Source organism: Plecotus auritus (genome assembly GCF_963455305.1).
Source record: "Plecotus auritus genome assembly, chromosome: 2".
Taxonomy (NCBI): Eukaryota; Metazoa; Chordata; class Mammalia; order Chiroptera; family Vespertilionidae; genus Plecotus; species Plecotus auritus.
The window spans coordinates 158245243-158267845 of NC_137771.1; the positions used below are offsets into that span (position 1 = coordinate 158245243).

Consider the following 22603-nt stretch of genomic DNA (forward strand, 5'->3'; position numbering starts at 1 on the left):
AAAGACCTTCTAGATTCCCAGGATTCTCTTTTTATGAGTCTGTCTCCTCTCCTGTACTCACCTTTGCAAACTCAGAGAGTCTACCTGAAATCTCTTTCCTGCACAAAGGTCTGCAAACTTTCTCAAGACAATAATCTGGGGTAATTTTTTGAATACCTCATGTATTTCCTATCTCATAGGGATCACTGTTCTTCACTGCCTGATGTCCAACATCTTGAAAAAAGTTATATATCCTGTCTAGTTTTGTCATTGTTATTACTGCAGGTAGAATGACTTATCCCATCCTGATACCCCACCTTGGTTAGAATGCAGTCCTTCAACAGGATTTTTTAATAGCCCCCAAATCTAAACATCCCTGATGTTCATCAGCAGTAAATGGATCCATAAATCGTGGAAAGTTAATAAAATTAAATACTATTACAAAAATAAGAAAATATATCCTAATATATAAAATGCCTGGGTCGTAATGACCAGTGAAGACTGAGGCTAGACCAACCGGAAGTCAGTCCTGCAGTCAGTGCTGGGTTGCCGGGGCAACCCAGTGCTGACTGCTTCGACTGCAGGCTTGGTGCCCCAGCACTGACTGCTGAGGGGGCTGCGAATCAGGGCCAGAGAGAGGCCTGAAGAGAGAAGCAGGGACTGATCCATTGCCTCTGTGGCAGCTGTTGATCAGCACTTGCCTCTCTCTTTCTCTCCCAGTCTGGCAAGCAGCCATGCCTACATTTCTCTCCAGGCCTCCACCGGGGCTGCTGATCAGCCCCGCCTTTCTGATCAGGCCCCATTGGTAGTTCCAGAGATGCTGACTGGCATAGAAACTGACCAATCAGAACAAAATCTGGGTGCTGTGGGGAGCCAATGGCTGCCTAGGAGGCGGAGCTTTTGATGCTGACTGGCATAGAAACTGACCAATCAGAACCAAATTGGCCAGCAAAGGAGGGCCATTGGGGGTGAGATCAGGCCAGCAGGGGAGGGCAGTTGGGGGCAACCAGGCCAGGAGGGGAGGGCAGTTGGGGGCAAATCAGGTCAGCAGGGGAGAGCCATTGGGGGTGAGATCAGGCTGGCAGGGGAGGGCAGTTGGGGGCAATAAGGCAGGCAAGCAGAGACAGTTAGGGGCAACCAGGCTAGCACAGAGGGCAGTTAGGTGTAATCAGGATGGCAGGCAGAGGCAGTTAGGGGCAATCAGGCAGGCAGGCAGGTGAGCAGTTAGGAGCCAGCAGTCCCAGATTGCGAGAGGGATGTCCGACTTCCCGTTTAAGCCCGATCCCTGAGATTGGGCCTAAACTGGCAGTCGGACATCCCCCAAGGGATCCCCAATTGGAGAGGGTGCAGGCTGGTCTGAGGGAACCCCTCCTCCATGCATGAATTTTGTGCACCGGGCCTCTAGTGTAATCATATTCAGCAACAAGATGAATCCTGCAAACAATGTAAAATAAATCAGATATAAAAGAATGCATAACTTATAACTTCAAAAACAGACAAAACTAAACTATTGCACCAGAAGACAGGGTAGCGGTTACCTTGGAAAAGGAGGGAGGAAGGGTTGTGATCTGGAGGGGACCCAAAGGAGCCTTTCCTCCTGGCAGTGTTCTCTTATTTGGTTGGTAGTTAAACAAGTGATTTCTTTCTAACAATTATTGAGCTGCGTGCATTTATATTTGGTGCACTTTTCTGTGTTCATGACCAGGTATAACACACATAATAGAAAAAAAAAAATAATGGATAGTAAAAGGGAATGTATATAACAAACAACAAAAATACATATCCTTTTCACAAAACTCAGAATTCCAATAAGCACATTTGGAAAAGATTTTTGTCAAGAGGTGTGTAACATCTTTGCCAGGAATACTCTAAAATTCCTGAGATACAAGCTGTAAGATAGCTATTAAAGAAGAGTGGTTTTTTACATTAATACACATTCTTACCAAGTACAATATGTGTCAAGAAATCTTTCTGCTGAAACAAGCCACATTGTACCAAATTGTTTCCTTGTTTATGAAAATTTTATGTATATTTATTTGCAATCATTTCCATTAAAATGTTTCATAAATGACTAATACCTTATGTCTGGATTATTGATCAGTGGCTTGACATCCCCTTTGAAGTTTCCAAGTACTTCTAAGAATAAATACAGTTTTGTAGCCAATTCAACTCAAATGCCCAGGTTCATCCACATATGCAATTTATGTGGCAGGGCTGGTGGCTAATAGAAAACATGGGCTCTGGCTTTGTTTTGCTATCAAATCCTATGTGAAATGTCACTGCCAGTAAGTTTTTGTTTCCAGATATGTGTTTTCACTGACTTGACAGTGAACCTAAAAAGTGAAATAGATATGAAGAACAAGAGAAATTCTAAATGCTCACCCTTCGGGAGTTTTGATATTATCAATTTGCCTGTGTTGTCCATAAAGAAAAAAAATCATACAAGAACAAGTCTCTTTTTCATTACCATTGCTTTTGGGTATAGAAGAGCAGGACAAATCCACCCAAGCAAATTAATGACAATACTAACCAATGTTATTTTGAACTTGGCAAGATAAGACATTTGGATTTGACTTATTTTGAAGGCTTTCAAAAATACAATGTGCAATACACATTGTTTTGAAACTACAGTTATCAAAGCAGTGTGGGGTGTTAGAAAATGGTGAGTATTTAAAGGTAGAAGCTCAGAATTGGACTCTTCACCCTACCACTTATGAGCTGTGTTACCTTAATCAAGTTAATTTCCTTTATCTTTTCCTTCATCTATGAAATGATGATAACACTGATAACTGCCTCCCTGGGTAATATAGATATAAAATGAGACAAAGAAAAGATGCCCTATGGGCAAAAATGTATGAATACCATTTACACAACAAGCCCCTCATTTTACACAGGTGTAAACAAAAAATAAGTTAAATGACCTGCCCAAGGTCACAATTGATTAAATCCCTTGCATTTGATTTTCTGTTTAGTTAAGCCAACGGACTCCATCCTTCACATTCCTATGCTGTACTGTCCTCCTGGTGCTGTGAGGACCTCAGCCACTGAGCTCAGTAAGGTGTTCTGAGTGGTGAGAATGGAGGAGTCATTCTGACGAGAATGTGAGAGTCACTGCAGCACAGTTTGAATTTTCATTAAATAATAGAGTTGTACCAACAGCAATGAACATAATATTTTTTCATTCACAGTCTTCACAGCCTTTCACGTAATTGACTTAACATGAGCAAAATCTTTTCAACTAGATCCTATCACATCGATACCGTTGTAATTAATATCGTAGCTATGAATAACTGGAAAGGAGCAAAGGAAGGGTCGGGTGGTATAGGCTGGCATTAGTGCAGCTTTGCCAGGAAGCTGTGATTTAGACACATGCCCAGTAAAGTCTGGGTGAAATAGGGAAGGTACTTATTTGTCATTCACACCTGGGAGCAGGTCGTGGGCCAGAATAGGTGTGGCCAATGCAAGTGCAGGAAGACTTGAGATACTTAAACTCCTAAACAAAAGACTTGTTCTACAACCTGATAGTCACTTAGTGACCTAAGCTCCTTGTACACTTTGTCTCAGAATGGCATTTTCAGGCCATGTCATAAGCAAAATGGCTTATTTCTATTATGAGGGTGACACAAGATAAATGGATTGAAGATAGAGATAGAAATATAATCTTTTAATGCACTGTTAGAAGTTAGAGACATGGGACAAAAGACTGATCTCCCGGTTCCCACACTCATTAAGTATCACACATGCTCTTTTCAAGTGTAAATTATGCATACTGATGAAGCTTGGTGCATTGGGTCTGTGTTTATGCCCCAATACACTTGAAGAACATGCCATGTGAACAGTTCAAAGCATGTCTCATACTTGGCAAAGGAGAGGTGTTTCCTGGTGTCTACCCAAATGAACCAGCAATATTCCTAATAGTTCTGCATAGTAAATCATGGAGAAAGTAATTCTTCCAAAATTTCTTGAGTGCTTTCAGAGTTTATTAATATAGTGATTTAGGAACAGGATTCCCATAAATCCAAACTGGATTTGCCTCAAAGCATCAAAACAATCTTGGGGCAAACAAAATGTATTTTTGAATTATATATTTTTTATTTGCATTCAATCTAAAGGATAGGTTATACATTTATGGAAAAAAAGAGTAAAATGTTCTCCCTTTGTCCCTCAACAAAAACTACTCAATGGAAAATACTGCCTATGGCACAAAAATATAAAATATATTAGGATCAGAAAATACAGCATAAAATTAAATATATGCAGTTATTGACAACCTTAAAGCCATTTTAAATTTTCAAAGCAAATAAAAACCTTCATTATCATTAACATCACCATCATCCTTATCTTCAATGAGCTATTTGTAATTTAATAAGCAGCTGTCAGTGATGGTATTTTGATTTGAAGCATTTCTTAAAATGTTTTTTAAATAGTCACCTAAGACAAGCATTATAAGACCATTTAGTTAATCATGTTTTCATATATATATATATATATATATATATATATATATATATATATATATTCATTGTCATTGGGGGGGGAGAAAGAGAAAGGAAAAGAAGAACATTTAAAAAGGGAAGCATTTATCTGACTTATTAAAGATTATATGAATACAAATACAGCCCTAGACTTCCTAAGGGGGCAACTTGAGTCCACTAAGCTGAATTTTCCCCAAATTGGAGGACAATCAGTACAGTTTGAGGAACAAAGTAAATACATGTATTTTTAATGATTAGTTGGAAAAACTTTAGCACTGCAAAAAGTGATATTCCAGGTACTGGCTATGTTCTAAATAGCAAAGTTTAAAACACCTTGATTCCCCAAAGACCATAACCTCCTAAGTCTGCCAAGAGCACTGTTATTCACACTTTGCTGAAAGCAATCACTGGCCCTAATGCAAAAGCCTAAGAAGTGAAGATGACTCATAGATTGGGGGTTAAGACCCTGGTTCCCATACTGCAATTGGTTTTAGCGAACTTTTAAAATAATTTTGTCTAGGACACCTCAGAGAAATAAAACTAGATAATAGTGCCAGCTGGAAGCCAACTTTTGAAATTTCAAGGCACATGTGAGAGAAAATTATACACCCAAAATTTCATATTTCAAATTTACTCTTTATGTAACATGTCTAAGTGTAAATGTAAAAAGCAAGTTTACATAGGATAATACTAATTGGAATTTACAAACAAAAATAAAGCTTAACCGAAGTACATCTATATACAACTCTGTATCATTTGTTTTAAATATATGCATGTGTGTGTATCCATATCTAGGTAGATAGATCCGTCTATTGTTATATGTTGTATCTATTTTGAGGAAACATACATGTGTTGTGCATAATTTTAAGATAGGTTTACAAGATTCCCACCCTGAGAGTATACACTCTGCATAACCTCATTCCACTTAATGTGGTTGGCACCTGTGCTTACAATGGATGTTACTCTTGTGCTTAAGTTTTACAGCAAAGATGAAGGGATTATGCGTATATAATTAAGGTCTTAAATCAGCTGGAGTTCATAAAAAAGATGATATTTTGGGTAGGCTTGACTTAACCAGGTGAGCCCTTTACAAGAGGGTCCAAGGCCATCCTTACAAGGGAAATTCAAAGTGAGAGAAAGTCTTTTGCTGGCTTTGAAGAAACAAACAAATCTCTCGCCATGTTTTGAATTAGGCCATGTGTCAGGGAATAGTAGAAAACCTGCCACATGGCCGACAACCAGCAAGAAAGTGGGGACCTTAGTCCTACGACCACAAGGAAGTGAACTTGGCCAACAACTAGTAAGTTTGGAAGAAGACTCAACTCCAGATTAGTGGACAGCCCTGGCCGACACCTTGATTTCAGATTTTTCAGAACCTGAGCAGAAAAATATAGCTATGCCTGGTCAAGATTTCTTACCCAAAGAAACTGAGATAACAAATGAGTTTAAGTTGCTGAGTTTGTGGTAATTTGTTATTTGAGGTGGGGAGGACTAATACAATAGATTTGAATTAAATGTTTTTGCTCCATCCCTAGCTACATATTTATTACCCCCCCATCCTCCAATCTAGAAATAAATCTCATTTCCTTTAGTAAATTTGTTGTCCTAAACTGTAACCATGTGGTTCTCTTAGGGGTTGTTAGTTATAATTCTGTCTTTCTCTGACTTAAGAAATAGTCCTATGACTAACCATATAAGACCAAAAATCTGAGAAAAAGAGAGAGGAACAATGGCAAGAAAGAGAGATCCTGGCAACAAGAAAGTCCCAGTTCTGGTCCTCAGAGCAGCCCTTGTACCTACCCCATTCTTTCCCCATTATTTATGGTTCCAAAAATTAGTTTTTGTTGGATTTCGGTAACCAAAAGAGTTCTGAGTTGGGTCTTTGTAACCAAGAAAGCTCACTTTCCCACCCCAAAAGTTCTAGCATGACAACCACCACTTTTTATCTTGCTATAGAAACTTAACCTAGAAAAGGTAAATCTTACTCTTTCTTCTGCACCGAAAGCTATAGCATAATATTTTGTCTTTTTAACTACAAGGAAAGTAGAAATGACAGTCAGTTCTTAAAATGCAAGACAGAATCTGGTGTGGCAGGGCAAGCTAGAAGAGGTCAATGGAGGGAAAAAAGTGGGACATATATAATACTTTCAACAATACGTGAAGATTAAGAGAGAGAGAGAGAGAGAGAGAGAGAGAGAGAGAGAGAGAGTGCATTGAGACACAGATATGTGTTCACTATGGCCTCTTTCTTTTCTATTCCTCACCAAGCTAGTTTTGTCAGGAAAACTATTGCTCTTTTTGAGTAAGAATTCAAAATTTTTCAAGTTGATGTCATTATGTCCTAAAATGAAAACACCAGACCCACCAGGCTGCCTGCTGGGAATGGAGATCAATACAAACAGAAGATGACAAGGTACTCAATTTAGAAAACTCCCAGTGAAAAAAGTTATGAAATCATTTCAGGACTGTGGCAAGTCCTTATTATAACCTGTCCTTGAAGATTCTGTGACACTCTAGTCTGATACTTGTGTGTTTAGCCAGCTCATCCACAGGGCATACTTATCTAGCATCTTAGCTCTAAATCCTCATTGTTCATAAGAGGGCTATGACCATCTGTGTGGATAGTCTCAATAGGGTTCTGTAAAGCCCCAAGACCTATGCAAGAGCCAAAGCAAATAGAACTAAGAGGTCCTGCCTTTTATTTTAGATCAACTTCTACCTTTGATTTCCATCTCAGTGATGCAACTACTACACTTCAATAATATATTTCTCCCATTTCCACCCCCTAGCTACAGCACTAAATTTGAAAAGGAAATCCATGTTTATCTCTTACGGACTTGGAAAAATGGGTTATAGAGACTAAGGAATATATATCATTTCTCCTATTGAGAGTAACGTAAGCGCATGAACAGTGATATTTTCTTCCTGTGTAGGGTATCATCTGAGAGAGTATGATCTTGAGTTCAGTTGCTGATCCCCAGGGAATCTAAAAGCAATAGCACCCTGTAGAGATTTGCTCTATTTAAGTGGTAAATATGATGATCAACGTGGAGGAAAAATTTTATGTCTAAATATAATAATTGAATGTAATAATTATTTGTTGGAGGATAATTATTAATTGAGTGATGTGAGAACATGGAATAAGTATAAAACAGTCTCTACCCCCAAAATAATGTAATTGGTAGATAGAAAAAAGCTGAACACATAAAACTTATAAGGAATAATAAAAGGTTGTGTTCAATTAGCTTCGTGGAAGAGCTTAATATATATTTGTGAATACATGTTAGCAATACACATTTTATAATTTTTCACTTCTCTAGGTTTCACTTTACTCATCAAGAAGATATGGACAATAAACTGCCCAAAATGAGGATTAAATTGGATAGGTATAAAGTGCTGATGATGCACTGATATAGAGCTGACCCTCAATCTGTGCTACTGTTATCATTATTCTTTTGACTTTTTTTTATAGATTCTATTATTGCCCTTTTTCCTATAGACCCAGTGATTGAATGTGAAAGATCTAAACCTATTAGAAATGATTGTTCAACAGAGTACAAGATTATCAAACCAGGCAATCTATGCCAATAGAATTAAGATATGAACTCAAGAGTTTAAATGTAGCCCAAAGAAACTTCTGCTAAAAGAAACTGAAAAGAGAAAAAGAATGTAAGTTTATTCATATTTCAGGGTTTAAATAACCTGAAATAAATAAATTAACTAATCAGAAGGAGATTAACTAGAATATGCTTAAAACAAGTTTGTTTTTCAATGAATATTTAGTGTGGGGGGGGAAATAAGAATGAGAAAAGAGGCATCGATGCACGTGAAATCCATGATTTGAGAGGCTACTTGAATTTCAGATTAGGCAAACAGCAAACCAGTACTTATATCCCCTCACTATTTAATATCCTGAAGCCCCCAAAGAAACACAGGAATTAAGAAAAGAAAAAGTGCTTGCTAATCAAACGTGGCTTTAAAAACAAAACAAAACAAAACAAAACAAAACAAAACAAAAAACAGTTCACCTTCTAAACACATTGGCAAACCAAAGACATGTTTATCTAAAAATTCTGGCATGTTCATTGTATGAATGCAGGTCTACAGAGCTCAGGCAGCAGTCACTAAGTAAAGAGAGTTGGCCACAGTTTTGTATATAAAGATACATATGAGAGAAGAAATTGAAAATGAATGAAGAGATGACAATTCAAGTCTGATCATTATTTTAAGCTCAGTGAAGCAGAATTGAATAACAAATTAGTATTTGTCATTTTAAAGGTTTGTCTTTGCAAAATTTTGTTAAATTTTCAAGAGTATTTGCCATAACAGGAATAATTCTTACCAGATGAGCACTGATCTAAAAAGATAAAGATTGAAACCATGTATTTTCCTCTCATTATTCTTATTAAATGCAATTAGAACCTTTCATTGAAACTGCTGGAGCAATACATGAAGCAGTATTACTAGACATGTTTAGAGGAAACAAGATTTTTAAAATATGAATCTAGTATTGTTATCCTATATAATAAAAGCCTAGGTAGTGCTGTGTGATGTCGTCACAAGATGGTCGCTGCAATGTCATCACAAGATGGCCGCTGCAATATTGTCACAAGATGGCTGCCCCCACGTCATCACAAGATGGCCACCACAAGATAGTCACCACAAGATGGCCAGCAGGGGAGGGCAGTTGTGGACGATCAGGCCAGCAGGGAAGGGCAGTTGTGGACAATCAGGCCTGCAGGGGAGGGCAGTTGGGTGCAACCAGGCCAGCAGGGGAGGGCAGTTGCAAGTGATCAGGCTGGCAGGGGAGCAGTTAGGCATCAATCGGGCCAGCAGGGGAGAGGTTAGCGGGCAATCAGGCAGGCAGGCAGGCAGGCAAGCGGTTAGGAGCCAGCAGTCCCGGATTGTGAGAGGGATGTCCGACTGCTGGTTTAGGCCCGATCCCACAGGGGTCCCAGATTGGAGAGGGTGCATGCTGGGCTGAGGGACACCCTCCCCCCACCGTGCTCGAATTTCATGCACTGGGCCTCTAGTATTATATGATCACTTTATTTCTGAGAATTCAGTCTTACTCATTTGCTTATTTTGCTTCTAAGTAAGTAACCAAAAAATAAAAATTAAAAGATAAGGAAGTGAGAGAAAATTAAATTGTGCAGATAATTATATTTAACACTCTATGCAGCAGGTGCACACCTTACCTTTGAATAAGTGTGAGATGTAAGATGTACACTGCTTGCTAGTGTAGCCTTTTCATTCCTTGTGTCTAGCTGTGTGTGATCACTTTAACTGCATTGAATATGGTTCAAATATTTAAATATTAATATACATGTACATGTATATTCATACATATATATATGCATATCTATATATTTTTTAAACACAAGCCAAACTACTTGTTGCCACTAAGAAGGAACATCACTGTATACATTATTTATTTACTAGAGGCCCAGTGCATGAAATTGTGCACAAGTAGGGACCCTAGGCTTAGCCTGTGATCAGGGCCATGTCCGACACCCTGCAATGCCTGCCACTGCTGCCCCATGATGTGACACTAACCCCCCCCCCCGCAAAGCTCTGTGATGCTTGCCTCCACCACCCAGCGATGATCTGTCAAGCTCCCCTCCCCGTGATACTCCAAGATGCTCCCCATCACCACCCCGTGATGCTCTCTGATGCTCCGCGGCACTCGCCTCCACCACCCCACAAGGCTCCGTGAAGCTCCTTGCCCCATGACTCTCCACGATGCTCCACATCGCTTTCCGCAGCCACCCTGTGAAGCTCTGCGATGCTCACTTCCACCACCCTGCAATGCTCCTTGATGCTCCCTGCCCCGCAACGCTCCACAATGCTCACTACCACTGCCCCGCGATGCTCATCACCGCTTGATGCTGGATGCTCACCACCACTCACTGCCTGCCACCACTCAACAGTCCCCAGTCCCACCCCGCCACCACCCCTCCACCCTGTTTGCTGTGGTTCCCCAACCCCCATGCTGCGATCAGAGCCTGTGGGGTGGAGGGGTCAATGCACCTCATGGTGACTGGATGAGTGGTTGTTCTGGTCATTACACTTACAGTCCTGGCCTTTTATTATGTAGGATGTGTGCATAATTCTAAATAGTGTAGCATATTTGGAAAGCATCCATTCTGTACCCAATGGATATCTCAGAGGTCTATTCAAGTTTAATATTGATTCTGTGCAGTTTTAACCTTATGTATAAATACCCAATCTCTACCAAGACAGCCTCTATGATTGTTAGTTTATGTGGGGAATAAGCTTTCTGGACACTAGAAAACTGAAGATAGAATTCAAATATCAGTTTTAGGTAAAATAATGTTTAGAAAGAATGAAAAGCATTTAATCAAAAGCTTTCATAGAATGCTCACATAGTTGTTAAAATATGTAAAGGGAAAAAGAAGCCTTTAAAAAGATTGATAAATCAGAAAAATGTAGATATAAAAAGTAGTAGGACCTATCTTAGTGAAATTTGAAACAAACAAATAAGAAAAGTCAGGCATGAAGGGAGTCAGGGTAGTAAAAGTGGTTTTGTGAAAACATGAATGAGAAGAAAGGAAAAGGCAATAAATCGAGTGTTTGATAGGGCTCAGGATACCCCCCAGAGAAGATACTGTTCATAGAAGTACCTGTAAATGGAAATGGTGAGTACAATTGCTCAGGGGAGCAGGGGAACCTCAAGGATTATTGGGGAGTGGGGATAAGTAGGCACAGAATTTTCCTTCTTTGTTGGGTGGAGGCCAAAATGGGTAATAAAAAGTGATGATAGGAGGTCTAAGGATAGATAAAATGATATGCCTGATGGGGACTTTCAGCTTCAGAAGGAGCTAAGCCACAAGTCAGCTATAAAGATTGAGGCTCTGAGCAAAGAAAATGAGCTGCCCAATCTATACATTAGGTTAAAAATAGCAATGTGTAAATATCTGATTCATGAAGAAAAAAAAAAAAAAACTCTCCAAAGTGTGTGTTTGCTTTTTTCCTTTATCCAATTTATAGCCTAGGACCCCCAGATTGGTAGGATGGGTAGCATGAAGAGATGGAAGAATAAACAATGGGTTGAGCTAAAATCAGGTCAAGAAAGACAATTCTGTAGGTAACTCTGCAAACTGGGGATATAGACCTTTAATGTCTAGCCCATCCTTTTGCCCTAGATATGGTTAGAGTTTGTCTCTTAAAGGATAGAGACATCCCAACCATCTTGTCCTTTATTCTCTCTGAACTAATGTTTCAGGTATTCTCAGCAGATTCCAAATTGGAAAGTTCAATTTATCTTCATATAGAAGAGGGGCAAAATCTTGTGGAATTAGCATCCTTTTTTTTTTCTCAATAAATACTTTTAATGAAATAGCTTTGTCATGGCAAAGAAGTTTCTAAATTCCTTTTATCTGATTAAAATGTTTACAACACCAATTAACCTAATAGATAAAAATCTCAAGTTTTAGAATAAAAAACTGATTTTAATTCCAGCTTTTCCACTGAGTACACATGAGACTTTTACAATTTCTGTAAAGTCAATAAGCTTCAGTTTCCTCAACTTTTTAATCAGGAATAAAAAAATTTACCTAGCTTGAAAATTTGTTGAGAGTATGAAATGAGATAATATATATAATACTTAGAATTCAAAATAAGTATTCAATAGAGGTAATTATAATTTCATATATATATATATATATATATATATATATATATACCTTGATTTATATATATATATATATATATATATACACCTTGATACACACACACACACACACACACACACACACATATATATATATATATATATATATATATATATATATATATATGTGTGTGTGTGTGTGTGTGTGTGTGTGTGTGTGTGTGTGTGTGTGTGTGGCTTTATTTCTAGATCCCATATGAGGCTAGTTTGAGTCATGGCAGAGACACGGACTTCTACATCCACAGTTTCAATGACCATGGAACTCAGTAGGTACTTGTATGCCTACCATAGCACAGTACCTTTACTTACTAGAGCTTTAAATTTTAAAGGCATTAAGTTAATAGTGAAACAACATTGATTTCTACAACTTTACTATAATCACACACTTGAGATGAGCAAATATCCAAATGAAGCATTATTATCCTAAGGGAAAAAATGAGAAGTGATAAATTGAATTTTTAAGGGCTTGTTTATTTTCAAATGAAAGATTCAAGCCACAATATTTAAACATTTTAATCAAATTATTAAATCATTAAGTATCACAGTGGATACTGCTACTCAAAATCCAAGAATATATTTTCAAGTCATAAATATTAATAATCCAAGTTTGTCTTCAAATTTTAACATGACTGAATCAGCCAGATGTTCTTCCATTTATTTGTTATTTTGATTTCTGCACAGGTATTCATTCTATCTTCAAAGATTGTGAAAATATCACTAGAAATTAAAAGATGGAAATAAATGGAATTGAGTATGTTTCCTGGCTCCTATCTTTTACGGCTGTATTAATAATTCCATTCAGATGTCAATATTTAGTTTTGAGAATGCATGTGAAACAGTACATCAGATAAAAGACCAACTGAAGGACCAAATGATATTTAGTCTTCATTTCTGTACTGTCCTTGTCTCTCTTCAACACAGAAAATCAGCAGCATTTGGCTAAATATTGTATCCCATCCACATGCCATCAATGGTAAAGGATCTTGTTATAATATTTGTGAAAACACAACATAACTTTTAAAACTGTGCATTAACAAGATGCAGCACTTACCTATGAAGCATATCTCTGGTATCTGTTTCCACTTCTTCATTTATGTACAACATCTCTACCACTCTGTACAGGCCCTTGAGTGTTTACACTCTTTAACATCTCTCTATATATCTCTGCCTGTTTATTCAGAGTATTGTGTATGAGAGGTGGGGTGGAGGAGGGCAGATACTTTTTCTTCTACCCTTCTAAATTCTCAGTCAGCATCCCTGTAACAAAAGACAGATTAACAAGAGTATATTAACAAAAGTATATTAACATACTAGAGGCCCAGTGCATGAAATTTGTGAACAGGAGGGGTGGGTCCCCTCAGTCCAACCTGCACCCTCTCCAATCCAGGGCCCCTCAGGAGATGTCCGACTGTGGGTTTAGGCCCGATCCCGGGGATTAGGCCTAAACCGGCAGTCAGACATCCCTCTCACAGTCCGGGACCACTGGCTCCTAACTGCTCACTTGCGTGCCTGCCTGATTGCCCCTAAATACCCCCCCTGCCAGCCTGGTCACCCCCAACTGCCCCCATGTCAGCCTGGTTGTCCCCAACTGCCCCCCCTGCCTGCCTGCCTTGTTACCCCTTACTGCCCCCCCCCCCCCGCTGGCCTGGTCATCCCCAATTGCTCCCCCTGCTGGCCTGGTCACCCCATGCAGCCTGCTGTTCAGTTGTTTGCTCATCCCTCACTAAACCCCTGCTGGCCTGGTAGACCCACACAGCCTGCTGTTCAGTCGTTTGGTCGTCCTTCACTAACCCCCCTGCTGGCCTGGTCACCCCATGCAGCCTGCTGTTCAGTTGTTTGCTCATCCCTCACTATACCCCTGCTGGCCTGGTAGCCCCACACAGCCTGCTGTTCAGTCGTTTGGTCGTCCTTCACTAACCCCCCTGCTGGCCTGGTTGCCCCACGCAGCCTGCTGTTTGGTCATTACCATTACTGTGATGGTGTCCTGAACAATTTGCATATTCCTCTATTATTAGTATAGATGTATCTCATATATACATGGGAAATATCAAAGGAAATGAGTAACTCTCCATGATGTGGCTTAGAATTCAGGCTTCTGGATCATCTTCGCCTAAATCAAAAAGAGAAGAATATAGAGGAGATGAGTTATGCAAAGATGACTAGGAAAAAGTAGGGCAGACAAGACTAAGGTTTTTTGTTTGTTTGGTTGGTTGGTTTGATTTGTTTTTTTAAAATGCAAATTTAAATCAGTGCCTTCTGCATTGATAAGATTCCCTGGTACTTTAGGGTAATCCTTCTCTTCCTGGTGCAGAAAGGGAAATATCTTTACAAATGGGTGACTTCTACTCTGTTTGCAGAGCTTCTCCTAAGCATGTTGTTTCTCAAAATCATCAGCTCAAAATAATCCTCATGCCAAAGAGGTATGTTTGGGGGTGGAGTACTCTAGTTTCCTATAGTCATATTGTGGGGTGGCATATTCTGGTCTCCTTCCAGTTTCAAGATGAGAATCAAGAACATGACAGGTAGAAAAAGGCAGTGGCCGTAAGATAAAAGTATTGATTAAGAAGTTGGATAAGGACGAGAAACAAGTGTTTACAGTAGAAACCAGTACACATTACAGAGACTCATTGTAGATTTACAGAATGAATATTTTATTTAATTTCACTGCTAAACCAGTAAAATATATATTGTTATTCCTGATTATTAAATAAGAAAACTGATTTTGAAATAGACTGTGTACATTGTCACACAGCAAAAATAATGTACCAAATTGAAATGAAAACTAACAGCAATTTGGATGCAAAACACCCATTCTCCCCACTGGTCTCTGTCTACATACATGTATATAGCTCTCTTCACAGGCATCTTTATTTTAAATTATTTCCTCTTATCTCCTTTGTATCTTTCTCCTTTAAAATAACTATAGCATCAGCCCTGGTCAGGTGGCTCAGTTGGTTGGAGTATCTCCCGTACACCAAAAAGTTGAGGGTTTGAATCCCTGGGACAGGTATGGGAGGCAGCCATTTGATGTTTCTCTCTCTGTCTCTCTCTATCTCTCTCCCTTCCTCTCTCTCTAAAAAGCAACGGAAGCATATCCTCTGGTGAGGATTAACAATAAATAACTATAGCATCATGCAAATTTTAAGACATTTTCTGTGAACATTTAATACTATTTTATGTTCTCTGGTTATTAGTTTAAAAAGGAATTGGGGGCATGGAAGAGAATGTTGAATTTATCTTCTAAGAAAGAAAGAGTTAGGCTACATTCCTATAAAGTTTTTTCTCCTCTGTGGATTAGGTCAATAATACAAAAAAAGCAAAAACAAAAAACAAACAAAACAAAAAAAAAACCAAACAAACTTTCTATCCTGCTCTATAACTTGAAACAGTATCTCATATTTTACTGCTACTAGACATGTAAACTAAAATTAAAGCACCTCAAATGTTTGGGTGTGTATACTTAAGCAGCTTGCAATATAAAAGGAAATGAAACAGATGTAGAAATAGAAAAGAAAAAGCCATTTTTAGCAAATTAAACTTTTTAAATTGATATTTATTTCTAAGCCCATTCTGCTGCATTTATCTGCTACCCTGAAGGCAAGGTAAATAGGAAGAAAAGGGTGTGTGGCATTAGGTCAGATGAGGATTGGGAGATGAGAGAAGGGGAACAGATCTGGGAAAATAATCCTATATAATAAAAGAGTAATATGCAAATTGACTGAACAGTGGAACGACCAGTTGGTGGTTGGCGGGCGGGGGGGGGGGGGCAGGGCTGGCAAGCAGACAGCACCAGGCCAGCCGAGGCACGTGCCAGCAGGCAGAGGGAGGGGGTGGCAATCAGGGGGTGGCAGCAATTAGCAGTGGCAGAGGGGCAATTGGAGGGGAGGGGCCAGGGCCGGCCACTGGCTGGCTGACGCCAGCCCCTGATTGGCCTGCCTGGTTGCCTCCCACAGAGGGAGGCCAGACTGCAGCTTAGGGGAGTGGGCCTAAGACGTCAGTTGGATATCCCCTGAGGGCTCCCAGACTGTGAGAGGGTGCAGGCAGGCTGAGCAACTCCCCCAAGTACATGAATTTTTGTGCACCAGACCTCTAGTACTTTCTATGAGGAGGATTAGGATATTTCCCCCAGAAAGATGTAAGGGAAGGAAACAGAGCCCCCAAATATCATACACCTCCTGCCACCCCAGAAATTCATTTCTGTTGGCAGAGCTTCCTCTTTACCATTCACCATAGTTGACTAGAGTCTGCAAATCTGAGCTTGATTTTTGTGGACTCTTCTTCTGCTTCCTCCAGTTCCCAAAATAAGAGATACATAAAAAGTAAAATAATAATCATTGAGGCAGTTCAGCTCACCTTCATATCCTAGTTTGTAGTAAAGCTTCCCATCCTTCTTCCTTCAAGACAGTAAGAACTCACCTCTTTCCTGTTTTCCATAATGAGTCACACTCCACTCTAATCCTTCCTTCTTCCCTTCCTCCCCTCCATTCACGTATTCCATTTTTACTAGATAACTTAAAATGTTTTTGTAAACACCAGAGGGCATTTAAAGAGTAGTTTAAGTTCCCTTCAGGTAATCTTCCTCTAATCAAGATAGAATTAGGACTAGAGAGGGAGTCAGCTTGTCAAAAGTCACAAACCAATTAAAGGCAAATTTAAGCCACCTGAATTCAGGCTTTTTCTACTATATCACATTGTTTGAATCATTTATTCCTTCTGAGAAAATAAAAGAGGCTGTGCTATATTTTGAAGATTTGAAAAGAATGCTTTTAGTAATTTATGAAGTTGTGTGTGTGTGAGTGTGTTTTTTACCTCTAAATAACCTCACACTCCATTAGGTATAAAATTTCATATCTCATATAAAATTCCAAGTTTCAAGTGTAATAATATTTTCAAATTTTTGAGAATCCTAACATACACAAAGCCAAAAATTCAAATAACCCATTTCCTCCAAAATCCTGTCAGGGAAAAATATTCAGGACATATATCTTCCCTGATCTGGAAAAAACCACTAAACTGAAAAATTTCTTACCTTAAAAACACATAAGAACTCAATTCTCAGCCCTTTAATAACAACAATAGCAATAACTATCAAAATTTATAGAGCCTTTTCTGTGTGCTGCTAGGCACTGTGCTAGTCAGAGGAAATAAAGAAAAAAAGAATGAGAGAAAATAAGAAAAATAAATCTAATCTGAGAATTTAGGGAGAGGGGCTTTGCAGAGGGTTTGTCCAGGAAAAGAGTTAGCAAGAAAGTAAGATGGGCATTTTAGGCCAAGCTTTTTTAGTTTTTAGTGAACTAGAAAAATGTGTTATATTCAAAGAGCCCTGAGCAATTTGAAGTTACTGGAATATAGACTGTAATATGAAGAGCTGTGGGAAAGAGGTTTGAGAAACAGATACAGACAAATGCATAGAGGGCCTTTTCTCAACGTAAGAGTATTACCTGGAATTGATTTATTATAGTAATATAATCTGTAATCAGATCTTAGTTACCCTGTAATTTCTGTAGAGTGGGTTTGTTTTTATTTTCCTAGCCTTCCATCACCACTGTCACCTTTTTAAAAAAACAAAACACTTACGTTTTTAGAATGACTAAATTGGAGAATAGGCACCAGATGGTCCAAGTTCCGGTACCCGGATAAAGCAAGTCACATGAGAATTGCTCCCTGAGATTCACCTGGAGTTGTCACAGACTGAGTTACAGCAGCAATTTGCAACCTTTTCCACCTCATGGCACACCAAAAAATATATATATTTTTGCTGATCTGACAAAAATGTATAATGTTGATTCATTCACACTGGGTGACTATTGTTGTGTTGGCTGTTGTCATTTTTTTTTATTTGACAATCTAAGGGAAAAGAGGTCAGTGCTCCTGACTAAATAGTCAGGGATTAGAGATCACTGGGTTATCGCAGTGGTCCAAACAGATTGCTGGGCCCCACTCCCAGTTTCTGCGTCAGGTCTTCAGTGTCCATTTCTAACTATTTCCCAGGTGATGCTTATTATTATGCTTATGGTCCAGAAACCACATATTCAGAACCATTGGAGTATACTAGTAGATTAGGCAGGGATAATATTCTTTAAGAGAAATGTACTACATTTTAAGATACAGTGAATAAAGGAGGCAGGTAAGCCCTTACCATGGCTGTTACATACAGAATGTACACCTGACCCATATCTGTGGCCTTTGAATAAATCACCAAGGATACTTTGCCTTAAGTTACTAGGTATGTGTCCAGGGGAAACTTTAGTAAACATCTTCTCCTCACTGTAACAGGTTTGAACATGTGGCTTTAAACCTCTCTGATCAACAGAAGTTAATCTATTTGTAGTTACATAGTTTTCTTATTTGAAATTATGACAGCCTTAAATAAAGTTAAAATTAAAAACTCTTTATCCAAGTCACCATCAAAAGCGGGTTTCTTATTAATTAATTCTATGTTTTTCCCACTGTCGTCAACAAACCTGGTGTCCTATAATGAGCTACCCAGCATGAGGACACTTCATACTAACATTGATTGGTTGCCAAGGAGACTCCACTGCCACTCTGTACAAGCTCATGTTACCCATCTCCCTTTCTGCTAAAAGGAGGGGAACTCATGGGTCAAGGGCAAGATGCTAGGGAAATAGAGGCTATAGATCCAGCCTAATAATAGAGATCTGAAGTGAATAATATGTTCTCTCTATCTTCCATCTGTCAGCAGCAAAAGTACTTGAGTTCAAATGATAAAACGTGAATTTTTATGCTAGAAGGAATACCAGCATCCAAGAACAGTCAGAATATCCTTTCTTGCAAAAATCCAAGGGAAAGGCCAAGGGGAATCGCATTTACCTGTCAGGTCCAAATGTCTTCTATCCCTGGATTGATCTGAGTCAGGAGATTTCCCCAATAAGAGAAACTCTGTTATTCTGAACAAAATCATTCTTTACTAGAGGCCCAGCGCGTGATTGAAATTGCTCGAGGAGGCGCACCGCCTCCCGCCTCCTTGCATGGCCACCCTCACATGACTCACTGGGCACGCAGCCTCCTGCTTATTGGTCGTAATGTCGTGACAGCTTGATGACCATCAGCATATTAGCTGTTCTTTATGTAGGATAGTAACCACAATCAGAGATAAGGATAGTTCCTTCGCAGAGTTCCAAACTTTTGGACTTCTAGAAAGTACTTGTTGTTTCTCTTCCAGTACCATTGGTATTCCATAAAATTCTGGAACACTGGTGTTGCATGGCTTTCCTCTCAGTATCATCAGTGTCACTGTCTGTTTCCTCTTCCTCTTCATCCAAGTTTCCCCTGGTCAGGGTCAGGTCAGAAGGGTCAGACACAGGAGACAAGCCACCTGTCACAGTTCCTGTGTCCAAGGCTATAGAGGCCGTATCATTCCAAAGGTGTTCCAATTGTTTTTTCTGCTGCTGGCTTTGTGCACAGGCCAGTGATTTCTTTGGGTGTTCATATTCAGAACGACACTCCCTTTCATATTCTTCCACAGCACTAGTGACTTGCATAAAGAGTTCAGCTAAGCCTATACCCAGAACAGCAAACACACCTACCACCCTGAATGAGCTGCAAATCTAACACCAAGCTCACTGAATGACCCAGGTTATTGATGTATGTAGTCTTTTGATTCAAGGCATCTTGGTGGTCCTCCAAATCTTCACCCATCCCACTGCAAAGCTGTGCTCAATGATGCCAGTTTATTCATGACTGCAATAAAAAGGAGCTTGGTTTTGTACACGATGCAGGGCCTCAGTGATGACTGTCCCAGAAACTGGCCAGGTGAATACTTTAATCTACCCAGGTGTGTCAATCCGGACATGTTCGAGTCCTTCTCAATAAATTCATCATTGAGACAGCATGGAGGGACCTGAAGAGTATTAGGCTAAATGAAATAAGCCAGTCAGAGAAAGACAAGTATCATATGGTCTCACTCATATGTGGAATCTAATGAACAAAATAAACTGTTGAACAAAATAGATCCAGAGACATAGAAGCATGGAACAGACTGTGGGAAGGTGGAGGTAAGTGGGTGGGTGGGAAGAGATCAGCTGAGAACTTGTATGCAAATGTGTATAACATATGGACACAGACAATAGGGTGGTGAAGGCCTGGGGCAGAGAATGGGGGAGGGAAGGCTAGAAGGTGTCAATGGGGGGAAAAGGAGGACATATGTAATACTTTCAACAATAAAGATTTAATTAAAAAATAAAAATAAATATCATCACCTGATCAAATCTGCTAGCAAAGAGATTAAGTGAGGTTACTATGCCACCATTGGGCCCAATTCTGTATATGGATCCTTAGTTAAGGATGTAAATTGTTTATAGATGAATCTAGATAATAAATTTCATACCAATATAGCAGGAAAGGAAACTTCATGCACAGGGGGTCCAGATTGATCTCATAAGGTGGAAAGCTATGCAGGTGTCCTGGAAGCCTCTGTACAAGGGTGGTTTTCCCAGGTCTCACCACCCCCAACACCAACACGCACACTGGGGGCCAAAGATGCCTGAAGCCTGGGCTCAGCTGCCACCACTGTCACCTTTTATAAGGAATCAGAGTGAACATACATGAGATTTGGACTCATTTTCAGTATTCATTTGAAAAAAAAACTATTGTTAATATACATGCATTAAATGTTTTTAAGTGGAAGACTTATTCAGAAAATATGAATGAATGTTCCTGGAGCAGAGGTTATTATTTCTATGTCTCTGAAGTGAAGAAGTCAATTTCAACTTAGTAAACATAATGGTATATACTTTTACTTTTGTCACTCATAAATAGATCACAGTAAAGTATTGTTTTATTCAGTTGCTTTTTTATGAACAGATCACAGTGAAAGCTTTTGAGAAGTAAAGAGGCCCAGAAAACATGGGGTCACCATGCAGCAGGGTAGTCCTCTGCTCTCCATCCCCTTCCAGGTTTAATGGCTATTGTCAGTCTCTGTAAATGTAGGTAAATCAACAAAATCCAAATCCAACTGTTCTGCAGCAAGCTCCTGATATGAAGTCATTTATAACTTCTTTGCATTCAAATAGGATGTCTCCTTTCAAATTCTCTACTCCATTTAACAAGCTACATAGTATGTTAACTTCTTTTGGCTCTCCTGAGAAACGTTCCCTGGTTGTGGCATGCTGGCATAACTAAAGAAATTTTCTTTCAAAGAGCCAGAATTGTCTAGGCTTATGGATTTACTCCAATCAGCGTCCATCAACTTTTGAGTATTGGTGTGCGTTTAGGGCTGTGCCAGGCATGGTGGGACACATCAATGAAAGAACATAACCTGACACTTGCTCTCACCAAGTTTATGAACAAGTTCAGGGAAACAAGGCTAACATACATGCAACAACTGGGAAACAGTTTGAGACAGTATATAATTAAGTGCTGAGTGTAATACTGGCTGTACATGCACAATACTTCACTAATTACCTATTCCTTTATGGAAGTAATACATAACTTTGGGGATTTCAATCACAATTTCTCTATAGGCATTCATTCTTGTAACCAGCAATTCAATTCATTGCAAAGAGTTACAAACATACCCTAGTTTTAGCAAATTATCAGTATTGTTCTCAGAAATGTGTGTGTTTTTTTCCATTAAGCAATTAATTTAAATCCTGATTGTTCTGATCTCCAGGGCCTTTTGGAGGGTGCTGGCTCCTCAGGCATAATTTAATTTTTTCAAATGAATATTTTGGCTGGTGGGGGATTTAGAGCCTTGAGGGGAGGAAATCTGCTTTCTCCCTGGGTGCGTGGCAGGCCCACTCTCCTCTCCCGCAGGGGCACTGGCCTTCTTTACTCTTTCCAGTCTCCCTTCTCTTTTGCTTCTTCTTTGTTCTCTCTTCCAGTCTGCCCTGTGTTGATTTTCTTCTTTCCACTCAGTGTATATCCTATATAATCAAAGGCTAATATGCAAATTGTCCCCTCGACCAGGAGTTCGACCAGCAGGCAGGCTGGCCAACCGCCCATGTCCCCTCCCCCTGGCCAGGCTGGCCGGACCCCACCCATGCATGAATTCATGCACCAGGCCTCTAATTTATATATATATATATATATATATATATATATATATATATATATATACTGAGTGGCCAGATTATTATGGGTTCAGAGATCAAAATAATCTGGCCACTCAGTGTAATTAGACACTGATATGCGTGACATGACACTTTTCTCCTTATCTGAGTGTGGTGGAAGGAAGGCAAGTGCAAGGTACTCTCTTCCCCAAACTTCAGTTTTGTTTTGTTTTGTTTAAATAAATAAGTGATATTTGCACAGCAGGTTGAATTAACAGGCATGGCGATAAAGAGTCACATTTCCTGGCTTTGAGTCCCAATTCTGCCTCTTCCTAGCTGGATATCCCAAGCAAGCTGTGTAACTGTTCTGTGATTCCAGTTCCTCATCTGTAAATAGAAAGAAAAACAGTGTCTACCTCAGAGACTGCATATCTCAGAATTAAGTA

General features: G+C 39.4%; 1 pseudogene across 1 annotated transcript; it reads right to left on the reverse strand.

Moving 5' to 3' along the window:
* Nucleotides 1-19254: 19254 nt before the first annotated feature.
* On the reverse strand, nt 19255-21637 carry LOC308241253 (GPN-loop GTPase 1-like; annotated as a pseudogene). Its single transcript has 2 exons — nt 21571-21637; nt 19255-19969 (listed from the first exon to the last, which is right to left on the reverse strand). The product of its transcript is annotated as a GPN-loop GTPase 1-like (transcript).
* Nucleotides 21638-22603: the final 966 nt, after the last annotated feature.